A 16,752-nucleotide genomic window follows, 5' to 3' on the forward strand; every position below is an offset into this window, starting at 1 on the left:
CTAAAGGTTCAGATTTAACTGCTTCTGATTTGCAGTAGCAAAAAAGTTTTAAAAGAAGAATTTAGGGTCAAAATAATAATGTAATGGCCATGCTTGCAAGTGTGACAAGTTGTCCACCAACGGCTGAGCGAGTGCCGTGAAAACTGTATACATATTTATGGTTGACAGCAGAGATGGGCAAATCGATCCAAATATCGATAGTATCAATGCCAACACTGGGTTTGGTATAAAATTGATAATAGAGTGATAAGATAAATACTTTGTATCTTCTATCTTCAGTAGTTTTTGGAGGAGAAATCAAAAAATGTACCTCAAACATGCACAATGAAAAATTTAGGTTAAAAGTATCCATACTGGTATCAGTGTCGGTATCTGCAATACTGGGCCTGTATTTACTTGGTATCGGATAGATACCAACATTTGCAATCTCACGCTTACCACATGATGAATCCTGATGAGTTTCATGATCCTCTGTCTTTTCCTGTAGTGCCAAATCAGATACTGAAGTGATACATCTGTTCTTAAAACCCAGGGATGATCCTGCAAAGTAGCCCTCTCCTGATTAGTGCTTGTCAATGTAGCATTAACCCCAACTCCTACCCTGACCCTCCAATTAAAGCTTGATTATAAAGGGGACCTGCAGCTCATTGTTCAGTCTCTCCTGGCTTTTCGGGTTTCATCTTAGTTGCAGACAGCAGGGGTGGAAAATGGATTTCATGTGTTCAGCCTAAATGTGAGCGGCTCCTTCTTTTTTATGATCTGATCCTGGTGTTGGTGGACCAGATTTCTTTCTCTTGTTGACTGTTTTTGGTTGTCCAGTGCCTACTGGTTATGAGTAGGGTCACAGCATCAAGGTTGTAGTTTGGGATTCCAGTAGGGTGGACCTCAGATAACATGTTTTCTCCTTTTTATAGATCTCCCTTGCTGCTGGCTTCTTTAGGTCTTTTCTTTAATTCGACCTTTTTTGTTTTGTTTTTTCTTTTTAGTAAGGAGAGGAAACTCTTGTTGGGAGCCTGGGGACATTTGTTGAGGTCCCCTTCCCACACTTGTGCCCCAGTGCCTGTACTTAATTGCATGAGTATAATGGACACTACTTTAGTTTGCAGTGACAGTTGCAGTCAGACAGTCAGTTGGGCTGCTATTTTACCACTGTGATTGTGCATGTCTTCTGTTAGAAATATATATATATTATATTACAGTAATATTTTTACTAGAGTATACTGTTTTTGCCTGTTTAACTTTCTTGCGTTGCAGTCTTGTTTTTGACTTACTGATTTATTACTGCCTTATTGAAATTAACTTGCCACAGCTGCGCCTTGTCAGTAAATAATTTGTGCTTTACAATTAAGGTTAATTAGTGTAATATTTCCTGGGGTGTAATTTCCTAGGTGTCATATACAGTGTTTAATAACTTTATTAGGCCACCGCCCAATGCAAGGTTTGTGCCAGTATTGGTAATTATTAAAATAATTATCTCTACCGAGGAGGATATGTTTGTGGTAGCATGTGATTGCGTGTCGTTCTGCCTGTAAGCACGAAAGCTGAAAAAGTGTTGAATGAATTCTGATAAAACTTTGTAGCAGTGTAGAGTCGGGTCATGTTTACAGTCTGTTAAAATTTGGTATACATCCACTGAGTTCAACCGAATGATTTATTCAAATTTACAAAAAGTCTTATAACTTAGAAACTGTGATTCTTACAAGTGTTGTGTGTGTTGTCAACATGTAGAAAGTACCGTAAATATCATGACACATTTGACCTTTGACCTTCAAAGTCAATAGATTGATCTGAAGGTCAAAGTGATAATAATGTTATATTGAGCTATTTACAATTATCTTACTGCCATTGCTTGTATTGACAACATAAAGGCATATAGGGAATGGTTTATGGGGACGCTAAGTACCATGTTACTTTTGACCTCTGACCTCTACAAGGTCAAATAATGCCAGCCTTTCATAAAATTTAGTTTCTTTCAAGCTGTGTGTCATGGTCCTGGGTCATGCGACCCAGTGTTTCTGAGTTCCATGTTATTTTGTTATTTCATCTGTATTCTAGTTTCTTTTCAGTTATCTAGTTAAATTCATGCCTAGTTTACGGTTTTAGTTCATGGGTTATCAGGTTCCCCTTGTGTCATCATCCCTGAGTTAAATATCCCCTTGTTGTTGCGTGTGTCTTTGTCAGGGCTCTGTGTGCGGGCAGGCAGAGAGGAGGATCCAAATGCAGGACTCGGAAAACGGAATGCAACTCAAAAACCTCAGCTTTATTGCTGGCCAGAAAACAAAACATGAAGTGAGGACTGAACACTGAAACCAAAAACACACAGGCATAATCTGAGGGTACGACGCGACACTGGGCATGGGAAAACACAGGGCTTAAATACACAGGGTAGTAATGAGGAAATGGGCCACAGAAGGGAGACACAGCTGGGAGAGATCAGGGCTAACGAGACATGGGGAACAAAGCTGCACACACTAACATAAGACAAAGTCTTTCACAATAAAACAGGAAACATGAATCACAACTCAGAGACATGGACTCAACACAGAGACAGAAAATGAAACATGGAACTGAACTATACATGAAACCACCATTCCTAAAACATGGATAATAGAAACATGAAACTCTAATAATGATAATAATAATAATAATAATGATGATAATGATAATAATAATAATAATAATAATAATAATAATAAACATCACAACAAGAGAATGAGAAACAATCCAAAACACCAAGATAACTGAAACACAAAATACCAGAGAAACAAAGAATCCATGATGCAAAAGTGAACCAAAACATAATAACCTCAAAATACTGGGTCCAACGGACCCAGAACCGTGACAGTACCCCCCCTCAAAGGGCTGGCTCCCGACAGCCCCAAACAAAAAAAAGCACAAAGCACCAGGCCAGGGCGGGCGGAGGGGGTCCAGGACGGAGGGACAGAGACCAAACAAAAAACAAGGAGCTCTAGAGTCCACGACGAGTTCAGGGGGCCGACCGTGCACACGGCAACGGCGGCGACGGGCGAACAGTTGCGGAGGCCGACCGTGCACACGGCAACGGCGGCGACGGGCGAACAGTTGCGGAGGCCGACCACTTGGAAGGCAGTGGCGGCCACTGAGCAGGTCCGGAGGGCAGCCGCGATGCCAGCAGCGGCGACAAACCTTTTCCGGAGGCCGTCCCCGAAGGCCATGATGCCACCTTATAGGCCTGGAAAATGGCCGGCAGAGGCTAGGCGGAACAGGTCGAGCTGACTCTGACGGCGGTGTGGCAACCGCAGGACCAGGCGAGGCAGGACCAGACGAAGCTGAAGCGGAGGCCGGACCAGGCGACGGCGTGGGCGGAGCTGAAGCCGAAGCGGAGGCCGGACCAGGCGACGGCGTGGGCGGAGCTGAAGCCGAAGCGGAGGCCGGACCAGGCGACGGCGTGGATGAAGAAGCGGAGGCCGGACCAGGCGACGGCGTGGATGAAGACACGGAGGCCGGACCAGGCGTGGATGAAGACACGGAGGCCGGACCAGGCGTGGATGAAGACACGGAGGCCGGACCAGGCGTGGATGACGGCAGCGGGACGGCTGCGGGACCTGACGGCTGCGGGACCTGACGGCTGCGGGACCTGACGGCTGCGGGACCTGACGGCTGCGGGACCTGACGGCAGCGGGACCTGACGGCAGCGGGACCTGACGGCAGCGACGCTGCAGGCGGTGATGCGAATGGTGATGATGTGAATGCTGTAGGCAGTGGCGTGAATGCTGCAGGCGGTGATGTGGATGCAGGCAACGGTGTAGGAGTCACAGGGGATGATTCAGCAGATGGTAGCTGAACAAACTTCCCCGGACCGCCAGCAGATGTGAGGATATGCTGGCTGGGTCCTCCAGGACCCTCAGCTAACGAGGCGTGGTGCTGGACGGGCTCCTCGGGCCCCCCAGCAGACGTGGCTTGAAGCTGGACGGGCCCCTCCAGCAGACGTGGCTTGAAGCTGGACGGGCTCCACGGGCCCCACAGGAGACGAAACCTGAGGCTGGCTGGGTTCTCCCGAACCCCCAGCAGACGAAACCTGAGGCTGGCTGGGTTCTCCCGAACCCCCAGCTGACGAAACCTGAGGCTGGCTGGGTTCTCCCGAACCCCCAGCTGACGAAACCTGAGGCTGGCTGGGTTCTCCCGAACCCCCAGCTGACGAAACCTGAGGCTGGCTGGGTTCTCCCGAACCCCCAGCTGACGAAACCTGAGGCTGGACGGGCTCCTCGGGCCCTCCAGCTGGAGTAGATGCAGGGCCAGAGGCAATAGGGACCCCTGACTGAGGGTGGAGATGAGAGGCTGATTTAGCAGAAGACAAAGCTAACGATTCCTGCACTAGCTGCGCTACTGACTGGGCCATGGACTGTAATAAAGTCTGCAAAAAGTCTGATTGAGGTAGCGACTGAGCCATGGATAACTGAACTTGAGGTGATAGTGGTGGTGGTGGAGTTGGTGACTGTGCTACAGACGGCTGCTGACCAGGTGACACTGGAAACTGTGCTACAGACGGCTGCTGACCAGGTGACACTGGAAACTGTGCTACAGACGGCTGCTGACCAGGTGACACTGGAAACTGTGCTACAGACGGCTGCTGACCAGGTGACACTGGAAACTGTGCTACAGACGGCTGCTGACCAGGTGACACTGGAAACTGAGCTGAAGGTGGCTGCTGATCGGAAAACTGAGCTGAAGGTGTGGAAATGAAAACTGCACCAGTCCCTACTACAGGTGAGAATGGAAGTGTGGTTGGATGATGATGGCGAGGGTTGCATTTCTTCCTCAGGGACGGATCAAATGATTTGGTGATAAACCGTGGCAAAAAATGCTGCTGTCGCTGAGAGTACCAAGTGGCGAGGGCCTCCAGGAGAACGGCTGAATCTTCTTTCCCTGGGCCGCCCATGCCAAACAGTTCAAAGGCTAGCCTCGCTCTTAGAGCTGTTATCATTTGCTTAAGTCCGTTTATGTGCAGAAAACTGACGGTGGAGGCAGTAGACGACAAGAAATTATCAAAAAACACTACCTCCATATGCCTCGCAGCGTGGATTATCCTCCGACAGTAATCCCATAGGTGCGCGAGATTCTCTCCCTTAGAGGTGAAAAGTGAGTCCGCTGGATCCATACTGGTCGCGTCGTTCTGTCAGGGCTCTGTGTGCGGGCAGGCAGAGAGGAGGATCCAAATGCAGGACTCGGAAAACGGAATGCAACTCAAAAACCTCAGCTTTATTGCTGGCCAGAAAACAAAACATGAAATGAGGACTGAACACCGAAACCAAAAACACACAGGCATAATCTGAGGGTACGACGCGACACTGGGCATGGGAAAACACAGGGCTTAAATACACAGGGTAGTAATGAGGAAATGGGCCACAGAAGGGAGACACAGCTGGGAGAGATCAGGGCTAACGAGACATGGGGAACAAAGCTGCACACACTAACATAAGACAAAGTCTTTCACAATAAAACAGGAAACATGAATCACAACTCAGAGACATGGACTCAACACAGAGACAGAAAATGAAACATGGAACTGAACTATACATGAAACCACCATTCCTAAAACATGGATAATAGAAACATGAAACTCTAATAATGATAATAATAATAATAATAATAATAATAATAAACATCACAACAAGAGAATGAGAAACAATCCAAAACACCAAGATAACTGAAACACAAAATACCAGAGAAACAAAGAATAATCCATGATGCAAAAGTGAACCAAAACATAATAAACTCAAAATACTGGGTCCAACGGACCCAGAACCGTGACAGTCTTATTCTGTCATGTTTCAGGTCTGCATGGTTGATGTTGTCAAGTTCGTGTCATGTGTGCTTCTCGTCATGTTTTCCTGTTTACTTTGAAAGTCCGGTTTCCATGTCGTTGCGTTCAGGTTTACGTTTTTCTGTGCATCATGTGTTCGTTCTAGTCGGCTGTTTCCTCATGTGTCTCCAATTCCCCTGATCACCTCATGTGTCTATTTAAGTCCTCCGTCTTCCTGTGTTTAGCGTTGCGTCGTCTGTGTTACTTCACTCCATGTTTTTCATAGTCTTCATCGTCATAGTCTTCAGAGTTATCGTAGTTATCTCAGTTTTAATAGTTTTAATAGTTTCTTCCCAGTTTAGGTTCCTGTTTAGTTGTTACTCCTGTTCTGCTCTTGCTCTCGTTTTTGTTCATGATCACCAGCCACAATAAAAGGCTCGATATTTGCTTGGAGTTAATTCCGTCCACACCTGGGTCCTCCAAACACCCTCCACACGGTCTCTCCCACAGATCGTGACACTGTGCATGAAATTCTAATGCCTTTAGTTTGAAAACTTCTTAAAGTATGTTCAAAAACAAGAAAGAAACAAAATGAATATATGCAAAATACAGTACTATTCCCTTTACAGTAAATGTCACCCAAAGAGCGAGCTGCCTCGGCGAAGGTTTACGTTCTCTGAGTGAGAATGTTTAATCCACCAATATGTGTAATTAATATTACATTACATATATATATATATCTTTTTATTAAAACATTTTTAAAATATAATTTTTGTTGTTATCCATGAATTTTCAAATTTACAATTTTATTTTGAAAAGCAGAAAAAATATTATTTTTTGAGTAAGATATTAAATTACAGCTATTTACTTGCATTCCTGAACATTTTATTTTAGTGATTGAAGTTTATGCTTGATCAAATTCCGACTTCTCGGAGAAGTCGGAATTTGATTATAAAAACGGATTATAAAAATGCAAATTTCGTTAAGTTTTCTTTTTTGTTATATTTGTGCTTCCTTGTTTTTTGCTCTAATACATTTCTTAAGCATTGTATACTTTACTTACTTTAATACAAGGAAAAGTAAAAAGATTTAGCAAGCCTATGCTGCATGAGAAATGCAGGCGTATTTCTAGTTCTATATCTAATTTATCACAACATAATTGTCACTGTGTGGAAAAATCATGTTGATGAGATGAAAGAAAGGCCGCTGAAGCAAATGCACTGTCAGGAGGTGGTGCACTCCAGCCGGTCGTTGAGAATCGCTGATCTGACACCAAATCCACACACACAATGATTACGCATAGGGGCACAAAGCAGCACATGAAAGCAGCCCATAAGCCATGATAAATATAAACACGCCGCACATGTCCTGATGCATCATTTTGCAGGAATACTGACAGAAGATAAAGTCAGGCATACTCACCGGGGCAGAGCTACCACATACAGTACATTAAGAATGAGTCTTGTGTTGCTACCCTCACAGAGAACAGAGCCCCTCTTGATACACACACTAGTATTAATGATCACAGTCATATAGAACAAATATAGTAGACATTTCAACCCAACCAGCTTTTTTTCTTTGGAGGAGTTCATATCTTTATCCAGGGGGAGCTCAAGGGAACACAGTTAGAATGGCTCATTAACATCATACAACATACACATTCCCACAAATGTATACTCGCTTGTTTAAAAAAACATGTGCATACGCTGCAGCATATTTGCACGTCTGTATGGCTAACGTACATGCACTTATGTCTAACACACACTCGCATGCATCAAACCTCCTGTGTGCCCTCCTCAAACACACACTCAAACAGACTGTGGAATGTAGGAACTACATGGCGCCCAGTTTTGTTTTCTTTCGACAGTGTGCACTTCCCCTTAGGCACATCCAAAGAAAATATTTGTGTCTGAAACACTCTGAAAGTTCAGGGAATAATTCATTTCTGGGCTTCTTGATGAAAAAAAGTTTTTTTTATTTATCTTCGGCCTGTGTATTTATAAGGGAGAGCAAACAAATGCGTGATTGCGTTCATGACAAAAAAAAAAATGAGAGTTTGGTGTGTGCGTTTGTGTCATTTTCTGCGTGCGTGCTTTTAATACCTTCCTGCTCTTGTTTTCATGTTCTTTGCACACAGTGGTATTCGGTCCTGGCCGCTGGCTGAGTAAAAAACAAAAAAAGGGGGGGGCACGTACAAACAGAAGGAGGGTGTGTGAATATGATGTGTGTGCTTGTTTGTTTGCAGGGAAAAAATCTTAAAAATCAGGAAATGACAGATATGTAAGCACCGTGAATGAACCCTCTTTAGCTTGTGTCAGCAAGAGAACCAACAATAACTGAGGGTGTTTAATGTCTCTTCTGCACATGTAAATATTTATATGCTTTTATTTTCATGCATTTCTCATATTTGTTTCTCATAGTTTACAGATATAAGAATGTTTATTGGAAGTTTCTTCCTGTTAAAAGGAAGTTTTTGCTTCCCATTGTCGCCAAGTGCTTGCTCATAGGAAGTTAACTGATTGTTGGGGTTTTCTTTAAAGTATTATAGGGTAAAGACTAGAGATGGCACGATACCACTTTTTTATGTCCGATACCGATTCCGATATCATAAATTTGGATATCTGTCGATACCGATATGAATCCGATATAGTGTTTTTTAATCAACAAAACTGTTTTTTTTTTAAATATCTTGCTGCATTTTGTATAAGTTCATACTCAAGTTTAAAACAACAACTACACTAAAGCTATTCTGTTATACCTGTATGCAAAAAAAAAAAAATTTCATAGTTCAGCAATACTGATCAATCTAATAAACTTAAACCTACACCATCCTCCCTATTCTGGTATTTTAAAGAGTACTTAGCGTAAATATTAAGCAACCTAACTAATAGGGTTCCAACTCCCAGGAACAACAAAAATAAATAAATAAAAAATAGGGAACCACCCCTCACGCTCCACCTCATGATGCTTAATCGACGTAATCAACCTTAATTTGATGCAGTGTGAAAAAAAAATGCACAGAAATCAATTATTTTTCAAGAAATATTAAATAGATTCAACATCTTTCTTCAACAAAATTGCAGACTGCACAGATGGTACCTTCCCAAAGTAAAAAGTACTATAGCTTACTAGGGTATATATATTAGACTTAATAGTCACTATATACAGTAATTGACTTCTATTCATTTTACATCAAATTAAAACTTTGGGTGTCAGATAATTATTTATTAAAAGCTAGACATTTTAAATGAGAATAAGAAAGAAAAGTATGTCTTTGTGCCCTCTTTTCCCTGTTAATGCCCTATCGGCCCCCCTGGCTAAACTTTGCTAGATCCGCCCCTGCACAGTTACCAGCCGTCAGCTACAAAAGATCCTCGAGTAGAAAGTAATATTAAATAAATTCTAACAACAGCTTATCAAGCGCTGCTGTTGTTCAGCCGCTGGTTTCCTCTTTCTGGTGCAAAGTGGGCCAAAAACAAACCAGAGAGACGGAGTCGCGACAGAAAAGCCGATCAGCTGATCATTAAGCAGTTTCATGATTGAAGTAGCAGCAAGAAGAGGCAGTCGCTTGTTAAGCTTAACGCAGGAATGCTTTACAAACATTCAGAGATGGACTTACACACTTGCTTTACTTCTCTCGGGGATAACTTTGTCGGAGATGAAATGCCGGGTTGCTAGCGAAGCTCCACATGCTATCCAGACCACCGACAGGTCACAAATGCCACAGCCGCTCTATCACGTGATGCATACTGCTCCGACGTGCTAACGTTCTGAGGTGAGTTACGCGTGTTGCAAGTTTTGTGAGGTGCTTTCGTGATATTTAATGGATCGGATTACATTTTTTATTTTTCTCCGATATCCGATCCAGTAATTTAGGTCAGTATCGGACCGATACCGATACGTAATATCGGATCGGTCCATCTCTAGTAAAGACCCTATAATACTTTAAAGAAGTATTATAAGAAGTATTATATACAACAGTTGCTTCAAGGAGCTGTTGTTGTGATTTATATAAATAAGATTGGATTGAATTCAATGACTCAGTCTCAGTAGAGTAAAAATAAGACAGCAACCTTCTTGAAAGTAAGAAAAATCGGTGGTTTTGCTGTAGTTACATTTTTTTCACATCTGGGAATCAGTTGCAAGTAGATGTGATGACCAATTGGTCTCCCAGACATTAAGCAGGCAGCCAACCACTTTGAAGGGTCACCTGGTCTGAAGCAGCCTATCTTCAAATAGTCAGTCTGACTCAGACTGACTGCAGTCACTCTCGGACAGATTGGCAAAGGGTTGCAAATGACTGCCATCTAATTAATAAACACAGACAGACTTTTTGCAAAGTGTTGGCAATTTAAGTCAGTCTTCACCAATGAGCGTAATTCATCTGTGGATTCAACTCAATTGGTTGCCTACTGGTTGTATTCTTGCATAAAACCAAGGTTGCTGAGTGAAAATGTCACTTTGATGTGAAATCGCTATCGTGCAGCAGCTATCTCACTGTTTGTGGAGGCAGAGTCAATTCTGGACTGGAGTTAATGCAAATTTCTGTTTAATGTGAATTTATACATACGTAGAATTTCCTTTGTACGTCAACATATTTGCAACAGAAGGCAACTAATTTGCAATTTTTAACCATTCAATTGCTGTAATTTGTGTATTATCACAAGTATATTGCATGGAATTGCCAACTTGACCCCATTCAATCACAGAATTACTTTTTTGACATGTCAAAAATACTTTGAAAATCACAGCTGACTCCAAGCGCTGGCAGACCTGCTTCCTCTCTTCGAAGTCACAGTTTCAAAAGCATCATTGTTTTTCTTATTGTGATCGTAGCATAACCTAGATAATATATTCTATGCAGATATACATGCTGATGTTGGTTCTGAATATAAAATACTGTAAAATGAAAGTATTTGGATGACTTTTAAGAATACTGTCTAAATATTTATTGACTGGCCGACTTCCCGGCAACATCTTATGATTCATTGAGAATCTTGGTAACATGTGACCAGCATTCAAATTTCAAATCTTACATCTCTAAAGTCACCCAGGCTTGTATTTTCCTAATAAACTGCAACTTTAACTACACACTTTTCCCTCCATCTACAAATTCCCTTTTCATGTTTCTCCAGAGCAGGACAACTATAATGTTAACGAAACTAAGTCGCACATCATCATTCTTGCTTTCCTTCAGCAGCGTCCAGTGATATTTAGAACTCATTTAAAAAATGTACAGCAGATGTGCTAAGACCTTATTCCAGCAATGGATCACCAATGAACTGATCAGGGCATTTTAACTACTCCATGGTGCTATATCAAAATCCAGGCTTTTGAGGTTGTAGCACCCAAAAAATGTGGAACAAACTGCCTTCTTCTATGGTTCATTTTAAATGTCTGCACCAAAAAGTTTGGGCTAGTATTAAAATTGTTGCTTGTACGCAAGTATGCCTGCACATATGTAACATATGTATATTGCTAAACACATTTATTAGACCACATGTTACAAAAGCAAGAAAACACAACTCTGTATAGATAAATAGAATTATTTTAATATATTGGTTCCACAGTAAAACAAAAAAATGCACCCCTGTTTTTTGTATGAATATAGCTCAGGGATTCAATGTGTAGTTTAACATCTTTATCCTGACAGATCGGGGAGTTTCACTGGCCTGGCCCACTTAAAGTCAAAGTGGGCTGCATGTGGCCCACAATGTAAAATGAGTTTGACATCCCTGCTCTAGTCCAATCATCTTTCTGCCTGCCTTCTTTAAGTTAATCACTCTGTGTACTTTAAATCTCACTGCTCATCTGTCATTCTCCGTTGCAGACGCCTTCATGGAACGCACCTCCTCCCCCTCTTTATTTTCACCGCCACCAGCGCCTAGACTCTGGGGGGGGGGGGTCCTGCCCTAAATCCTATCACCACTGGGATTCCGTTCTGCTGCAATGGGCCATCGGAGTCTAATTGCCAAGTAGCTAAATTGAATTCTGTATATCAATAAATCACGTTCAGTTCCTTCTAATGACCTCTCCTTATTGAAATAACATTTATTCCAATCAAGACATTTAGCATTAAGCTCACGTCTCCTCATTACTGGATCTAACTAGCAGGCCGGCTAGCAGAGCCTTTAACTTCATCATTACGTCAAGGCTTCCACTAGTGGTATTCTTGGGCTAACTAAACAATAACTACTTGCACACACAAAAAAACAAGGTTTAAGTATCTAAAAGCAACATTGTGTACAAAACAATTAAGACAATTGGAAACAATTTCATGCTTTTAACGCTTTTTAAAATTATGCGTTTAAGAGAGTTCATGCTTTTTAAGGATCTGTAGCCACCCTGTAAAATACGTAGCTCTCACTTCATTATCACAAAATAAATCTCATCTATACATTATGGCTTAGACACATTAATATAATGCATTTGTACAAGAGAAATAGAGAGACTCGATGTGTGCATGGACACTGAAGCGGGACATAATCCACAAGTCAAAGCCTCTGGAAACAGCATGGAAATATCCATCTAAACAGCAACATTATGCAAAGGCAACAATAAACTGGTTCTCATGATAAACAGACTGTCATATCTCTATACCCAAGCCAGAGGGCAACACACTCAGTGACATCCATCTTCTTTAAGTAACGCTGCTCGTAATGGCACTGTGCATGGCGGGAGCAGAACACACACACAAGTTAACACTGCCAAACACACAGTATTAATATGCTCACTTGCACTCTCTCTCTCAGCCTGACACACATATATAGACTCTCCCAGTATTTAATACAACTGGGTAATGCCAGGGGCGAGGCAGAACTCATAATCACGAGTGTGTTTAACAGCGGTGTGACAGGCGGATGCTGCTTCACTGTAAGTAAAGCACATGTAAATAAGCGGGCTGAATTATTCAAGACGGGAGACTGGCTCGCTCGTGCTGGCTCACCCTCACACACTCAGATCCAGACATGCTGGGATAATCTCAGGAAAAAATGCCTTTGCTTGTCAAGGTGCAAACAGTCCAAGACGGAGCCAAGCAGGAGTGCTTATCATGCAGCGGGCGTAGTGAACTCACGTGATGTGCCTGCAGATTCAGGAGTTTGGTGAAGTTGTGAAGAGGCACATGTGGCTTCCACAAGGCTCAGGGGAGATGTCAGGGATGTGTACGGGATGACAGAAGAGTTTTGTGCTGCATATGACCAGATGGGGATGAAAGAAGAAAATAAAAAAAGAAATAAACATATTTCTTGCAACTTTATTTTACAGCAGACTTTTCCTGTTTTTTTCCAACTTGATATTCTTGGACTGTACTGGAGTAGCTTTGCTTTCATATACTGGGTTTCGTTGGCTCCTTTTAAGCCAACTTCGCTATGATTGGCTGCCTTTCATAAACAGATGGTTTGAACAGCAGTTGGGTGGGGCTTATGAGCTCATAGCCAGAGCTGCGTGCCTGAGATGACCATATTAGGGATTTCCATACTCACTGACATCCTAGAGATCCAAGAAAAAGTATTTGGAGCAGTCTGAAGACAAGGATTACTTGCACATACCCTGACAACATTAATAATAATATTATTATGACATTCAAGTTTGTCTTATAAATAAGAAAATGAGCAGTAGGACCACTTTAATTAAAAATTTCAGGCTTTAATATTTGATTAACATGGACAATGTGACACTAACACATGTACAGCATCTCTCAGGAACATGCGTCCAAGTGCACATCTATCTGTGATTTGTTTTTCCCCCCATATTTCACGTCTTGATCATAATTTACTCTTCAGGTAAAGTTCAATGTCTCTCTACAGTTTATTTCAGTGATAGACGTGGCACAGTCACTCTTTTTGCTGGCAGTTTTGTCTGCAGCCCTTTCCATATGATGGCTTTCTTGCAGCTTTCCCAAAGTAGCATTTGCTGCCATTCTTTGTCTTATTTAAACATTTTCGTTAGATGTTTTATCGACCAAATAATCAGCAGTTCAAATTCCTGCTATTTCATTATTTGCTGAGTGAAGTTGATAAGTCGAAATGTTTGCTTTGTTTGGTTTATAATGTCTTCTTTATGTTTCTAAAGCCCAAACTGGCATCATTAAATGCCATTATGATAATAGAAAACATCTAAAAAAAATGCTTACAAGCTGTAAAGGAAGGCGTATAATTACATGCACAAGGCAAGAAGGTGAAAGGCTCCTGTAAAGCGCTGCCAATAACAAGAGGAATGCCTGGACGCAGACTTTAAACCACAAATTTGCACAGACAACTTTCAGATGTGAGCCAGATTTTCCTCAGGCAAACAAAGGCATTTGTGGTTTGGAGTCTGTTAGCAGTGGTGTCCCTTTATTGAGATAGCTCACACAGCAAATAACTACACTCTAATAAGGGACAATATTGTTAAGGGTTTGTGACTAACACATAGCTTTATTAGGAATCAATCGTTTCATCATTCTACTCATGCCAGATCAATTATAACACATTAGTGTGTTATAATTGAAGGTCTAAAATGGACTATGTAACCTCTGGAATAACACGTGGAGAGAATCTGTATCAAAACCAATCTGTTAATATCTCTTTGGGGTTCCTGCAGCTTAAGGCGTGTTAGATTTTTAAGCCTTTTTAATATCTTTTTGTTTTCTAAGAAAAGCTGAAGGGAAAAAAAACAAGATTAGGTAATGTAAGAGTTGCTTGGGTTTTGTGGTTTGGCTGAGGCTGTTTGTGAACATTGAAGCGACACATCCAAGATAGCTGATCTGAGATCTTCAGGGCTTAAACAAAGTTGCTGATTCCCAATGTGGCGAGTTTTGCACACTTGTTGCACAAAATCCACAGCGCCTCATATACATTGCCTGTTTTCAACCAAACCACAAAACCCTGCGATATTGATTGCATCTGCAGTTCCCTGTGACATTGCTGACAAGCAGCCAGTGCACCTGACCTGAGCTTCCCTGCAGTAAAATAAGCTATAATTGCTGCTGGCTGTGCTTCTGATCTGCCTAACTTAAATCTGAGAGTCATTCGGTTTTGATGTATTTCGTTTATGTGTTACCAATTAACTGAATGTGAGAAAAAAAGAGAGTCATAAAAACTGCCCATGTTTCAACATGTTCAAGGGATTTGAACTATAAGTGTAAGACGTGTTAATACCAATCACGGTCTGTTTTGTGCATTTTTTTCATTAATCTGAGGGAACCGTGTTGTCAATAACGGTAAATAAAACCCAAGAATATTTAACGATTAAAGCTTTTATGTGTGTGTGTGTGTGTGGGGGGGGGGTAGATTTAAAGTAGCTAAAAATGAAAGAATATTTATATAAGTGGTTCTCCATAATCAAATCATGGAGAACCACGAGGCCAACTACAGCCTGACTCAACGCGTAACTCAACATCAACCGAAACCTCTCTAAGTGAAAGCATACCCTCATACCTTACTTGCTTACTACCCACAGCCAACAAACTGCTGTTTTCACAACCCCAGTCTGCTGATGAGGCCGATCTTCCTGATTAAGCCTCATTTAAGAGACATGTGGGAATCAGGGCGGGTAGTTTGGTGAGATTAGAGGCACATTCATTTCGCTCTGTCACATTACCACAATAAACATCTGCAATAACAAATGTGTGAGAACCTGCGAGGTAACCACAGGGAGGGCAAAGAAAACACACCGTCAGCTGTGATGAAGCAGCACCTGGCTGTTAAAACATGCCTCTTTCTTCCACTCGCACATGTGATCAGTCAAAACATGTTCGACATTAATCGCCCCGAGGAATCGCGTAAATATGCCTGACAAGTTGGAAGGCTGTCTCGAAGAAAAGCGAGCAGGAGGACTCTTTACTGACCACCAGCGGGAGCAACGCGAGAAGCAACGTGAAGCACAGGGGGAAGGTTGATCTCATGGTTGTCGGATATTCGGTGCTTTCTAGTAAATGAGCTAGGGGAGCTTTGCTCAACAGAAACTTGTACCTAATGCTGCTTTTCTGGCTGTGTGAAGTGTGTCTTTGTGATGGAGATTTCGAGGCTATTTTAAATATATTTATATAAATTCTTAATTTATTGAGCAAGAGGAAAAATAACACAATATTGGGTTACCCCAATCTAAAGATGAAAACAGAGAAAAAAAAATAACAACAACAAAAGGAAGTTAGAAGATTTTAAATAAAACATGTGCCTATAAAAATGTGGATTTATAAGTAATGTGTTTTTGAGAAAATATCTTTAAAAATTTAAGAAGTAGTGTCCTTACAAAAACATACAAAAGGCTATATTTTCAGAAAATCATCGTCTTTTTGCCAGATCTTTTGAAACTAATAAAAAATGCAGGGGCCGTTTAAGGACCATCCGCTCCGGCTTTTGTTTTCTGTTAGGGGAAGGTATTAGCAAACAGATCTGTGAATAATCAAATTACTGCAGAGTAAATGCCACACAGACCCACAGGAGCCGGGTCCCCAAAGCCCCTGAGACTGCAGCATTCATAGGCTCATCACAGGTACTGTACAGACTAATTCAACTCCAGAGATATCGAAACCACTCTGCAGTTACTAAAAATTTACCATTTGTGATGAGTGTGTATAAAAAGGTTTAAAATAAAAATTCTTTTATTTTTATTTGAAGTCCTTTTTCTGAAACAAAACTAAAACTCAGTCCTGGTGAGGTAGGACATTTTCTGTATGGTGTTTTATTGTGTTAGTTTTTGTTGAATGTCTTTCTTAATTATGACATTTTCATGTGACCTGGCATGGAACCACAGACGTAGATTAGCAGTTCTGCTTTAATCTGGCATTACATTACATTACATCTTCTATTCTTTTGTATTTTTATGTACATAAATGTGTGTTGTCCCTGGTGAAACAATAATATGTACTTACAAAACACACTAAGGTCAGTTTGGAACATTTTCTGAGCACAACTTGACAGATGGATTTTGCTACGTTGGTTTATGGAGTCATGGGTTGTCTACATGCTGTAAGTGTGCTGCCAGCA

Source organism: Aulonocara sp. 'chitande type north' Nkhata Bay, linkage group LG19, assembly GCF_057382095.1.
Source record: "Aulonocara sp. 'chitande type north' Nkhata Bay isolate Kocher_YH1m ecotype deep benthic linkage group LG19, A_spYH_male_GT1.1, whole genome shotgun sequence".
NCBI classification, from domain to species: domain Eukaryota; kingdom Metazoa; phylum Chordata; class Actinopteri; order Cichliformes; family Cichlidae; genus Aulonocara; species Aulonocara sp. 'chitande type north' Nkhata Bay.